We start from the raw sequence: 4455 nt of genomic DNA on the forward strand, positions 1-4455 counted from the left end.
GGTCCCATCAAAATTAACCTATGCAGATCATTACGATTAATTAGAACATGAGTGGGTAAAAAGAAGTGATCAAGGGCACAACTTGCCTGGGACTTGAGATTTCAGGTACCAACTTGCTCTTCAGCTGACTCGTAACCTCACTGCTAAACGTAGCAATACAGACAAACATGGTATATGCAAAATGAACATCACATCAAACATATAAACAAAATACACAGTAATAATCTACATATTAAAATAGAATCCTAGGAACAGGAATCATAATTTTTGGAGTTATAGATTTTAAGTTATGAATTTCCTAAGTTGTTGGGGACTTGTTCTCAAATGCTTCGAATTAAGAACAAGGCAACATAAAAAGTGTTAAGCGTTAAAGTCCTTCGTCCTTCGAAGCATTATGTCCCTTCGGGAAATAATGAGTTTCGGACGAAGGTCATAAGAGACAAACCTTCGTAAACATAATAAGTAATGACGAAGGATTCATATAAAGCATGAAATATGATATAAGCATCATCATAAAATCATTTCTATTTTATTAACATGGAAAAATAGAAATGATTTCAAATTACAAATGTACCTTCGGTCCTGAGAGAAGGTAGAAAGTACAAGCGTGACGCAAAAGCAAATGCCAAGTCAGCCTGAACAGTACGGGAGTACTGTTCATCTATTTATAGACGCGGGACGCAGCCCACGTAAAATTACATTTATGTCCATTACATTTGTCAATGACTTATGGAAATCTGACAAGGTCCACGTAGTCTTTTCATCTTTAAGTCGGTTCCCCCCTCTATTATCGCGACGAAGCTTCTCTGCACACAGCTTCGGCTGTGCACCATCCTTTGTGGAGCTTGGTAATCAGCCTGTCCTTCGTCTGGTTCAGGCTTCGTCCTAACCGCACTTCATGTTCGTAATTCTGAGTCCGAAGATACCTGTTCACATAATCCACTTGGAAAACATTGTCAAATCATGTTTTTGAGGACCTTCGGAGGACGAAGACCCCCAACAGTAGCCCCTCGCAATATTAATTTGTTTGAAATAATAAATTCAGATTGCGATATGAACGAAGGCTTTATGCCGAAGGTCCGAAAAAAACACCTTCCCTTTGCTAGAATAGCAACACTCAATGACAAGTGGGGTCTTTCAACTTTCAACGCATCAAACGTATAAATACGGCCATACCGCAAACTTATTTTGCACGCTTTCTGGCCAACCACTCTTGCTCATTCATTTTTTAGCTCTTGCACACTGTGATCTGCTAAGCTTTTGGCTTTGAAGCTTCGGCTTTGAAAACAGTTTTTTAGTGTTTCCGAAGATGTCTGAAGCTGCCAAGAAGGCTGCTGCTGAAATGAAGCTGAGTCTTGATGAAGAGAAGAACTTAGGGTTTCTTATAGCAATGTCGAAGACCAACACAGAAAAGATCACCAGGGAAATTCTGGAAGGGCTGTCTGAAGATACTGGTGACAGTGAAAGTTACGATGTGGACAGCGGTGGCGAAGACTCCGAAGATCGCCCCTGGCGACCAAGCCATTCAGTTTATGGTAAATCAACTATCAAAGAGAATCATCTTGTTAATATGAGAGGAAGGTATTTCCGGGATCTGTCCATTGTGAGGGCGGACGAAGGGGAAAAAACTTGTCCACACCCTGAAGAAAATGAAGTTGTGGTGTACCGAAGCTTTTTGAAAGCCGGATTGCGATTCCCCTTGAGCAGCTTCGTCGTGGAGGTGTTGAAAATCTTCGAAGTCTATCTTCATCAACTTACTCCAGAGGCTATTATAAGGTTAAATATCTTCGTGTGGGCCACAAGAAGCCAAGGTCTGAAGCCTGACGCAAGAAGCTTCTGTAATGCTCATGAATTATTATATGAAACAAAACCTTGGGGCAAAGAACAGTACCATAACAACTTTGGCTGCTACAGCTTCGTCTCTCGGTCCGGGGCAAGCTGTCCCGTACCAACCTTTCGGAAGAGATGGCCCGGGGATTGGATGACAGAATGGTTTTATGTGAAGAATGACTTATCAGCACGAGAAGACATCAAAGGTATAATTATGCGTCCTATTTGGCAAAGCTTCGGCCTTCGGAGGCCGAAGGTTGAAATGAACGAAGTCGCCGAAGAGTGCCAAAGAGCCTTCGGCGTTGTCTGCTCTTTTATAGGAACAAGGGACTTAGTACAAGAGCATATTGCCTTCAGGGTGTGGCCGCTTGCGGAGAAATGGGAGATGCCACAAGAAACCATCAAAGAGGCCGACGAAGGAGAACTTGTCAGGTTTAAGTACACTTTTAAATTTGGAGATAAATTTATTGAGCCAGATGATGAGTGGTTGAAAAGCATTGACAATTTAAGTGATGAGCTGCTTGGGACCTACTCGAAGGCCGAAGATAATGCAATGTCAGCAGCCTTCGGAGGCCGAAAAAAGAAAAGACTGAATCGGGTATTTGATGCCATCGGGTTTGTCTACCCTGACTATTGCTACCCCATTCGAAGGCAGAAGAGAAAAAATACAACCTCTACGAAAGAAGAAACTGCAGCTGCTCCTAGCGAGCCAGAACCAAAAAGGAAGAAGATAAAGGCTCTTACGCATCGGCCACGTTATATTGAACCAGCTTCGGTGCCTGAGTTTACCGGAGAAGCATCTTCGGCCGCTGAAGCTGAACAGCCAACCTTGCTGCCAGAAATTGCAGTGATGGCCGAAGCACCATCCACAGAAAAAATGGAAGAAGTGAAAAAACCGACTAAGGAAAAAGCATCAGAAGTTTTGAGTCCTGCAGCAAATGCCGAAACAGCAAAAAACCAAAAGGGTCCAACAGTGACCCCAAAAAGGAAAAGAATGGTAAACGTACTAGATGTCTTGGAGACAATTAAGTCTTCAAGCACAACTCCAAAAAAGAGTGTTGAAGTTGCTGAAGCTTCTACTGAAGCTTCGACGCAACAGGCTGAAGCTGAAGCTGGGCCTTCAGAGCCCTTCAAGGAGCAAACTTTGGAAGCCGAAGCTATAAAAATATCAGATCCAATTTTAGTTGAAGAAACTGATACTGCCATCCCCGAAGCGCCTGCCAGCATGTGTAATTACATCATTCGACATGCTTCGGGGAAAAAACTATCTGAAGAAGAAACTCATGAAGCTAACCATTATGCGAAGGAGCTAAAATATCCGAAGGGGGCAGTAATATTCAATGGGACGAATGAAGATGACTTCTTATACTGCCTGCCTGACAACAAAGAGCTATCTGTCTGCCGAGAAATGGCCAGAAGTATTGGTTTCCCGAAGCTTGAATCTGGATTAAGCGCCATGACGAAAGAAGATCTCGCAGACAGTCTTGCGTACAACAGCCTGAAGGTATGGGAATTAAACGCTTGAAAAACCCCCTTATTTTTTACGCAACTCATTCCTTTTTTCTTATATGAATTCTTTTTCGTATAGGGCCTGATCCTAAGCAACGCACTAAGAGCCCAAAAGAGCGCCGAAGATGAAAGCTATGAAATTGCGTTTAATAATTTACGCTCCGAAGTTATCAAATTGAGAAACGAAGCTTTGGAAAAAGATAAAATTCTGCTTACACTGGTAGATAAAGTGAAAAAAGACGAAGCTGCTTCAAAAGCCCAGGCCGAAGCTCAAAAATGCGAGATTAAAGATCTTCAGAAACAGCTGGCTAGAGCTAAAGAGGAGCGCACGCTTGAGGAGACGAAACGAGAACTTAGTGATTTTATGGTCAGCAAATTGGAATCAAGAGTTAAGGAGCTTCGCACATCTCAGGGGAAATGCTATGTCAAATCTGTAGAATGTGTGAATAAAATTAAATCCAGCTTCGCCAACGTAGGCGCCTTTTCCAGCGAAGAGAATTTCTCTCGAGGCAATCCCGAAGGTCCGCTGGAATGGATTAGCCACGAAGCAGAGGCCTTCGAAGAGATTCTGAACAGTCGTGGCGACATATGCGCTTTTTCGGGCGCCAGAGGAATTGCTTCTGTCTTAGAGAAGAAAGGTTGCGGGCATGTAAAATTTTTAGCTCAATCTGAAGCTACCTTATCTTCCGAAGACATCAAGGACCCCTCGGCCGAAGCAAGCGTGGTTGGTGGCAAATTTTTTACTGATATCTGGAACGACGGCGGTCGAGAAATGGCGCAAGAGATCATCCAAAGTAGCGAAAAAGGCATTCATGACGCCAGAAAAGTAGCAGAAGCTGCCGAAAGGAGTACAGAACCCGAAAGGCAATTAGGTACCAATTAGTCGCTCTTATTGTGTTGTAATTTTTATTCCAATCTTTGCTCTAGGTTTGTAAAAGTAATGAAGAAATGTTCTCTTCCCTCAGAAACTGCTGGATCAAATGTCGACGAAGAAATTAAACAAATGGCCGAAACTATCTTGGACAAGGTTGTTGACCAACTTGTAAATGAGGCCGCCGAAGCAGTATTGAGAGAAGATTAGATGCTATTTGGAAAAATCATTTAAAGTGTAATCTA

The sequence above is a fragment of the Zea mays genome, chromosome 4 (genome assembly GCF_902167145.1).
Source record: "Zea mays cultivar B73 chromosome 4, Zm-B73-REFERENCE-NAM-5.0, whole genome shotgun sequence".
In the NCBI taxonomy this organism is placed as follows: Eukaryota; Viridiplantae; Streptophyta; class Magnoliopsida; order Poales; family Poaceae; genus Zea; species Zea mays.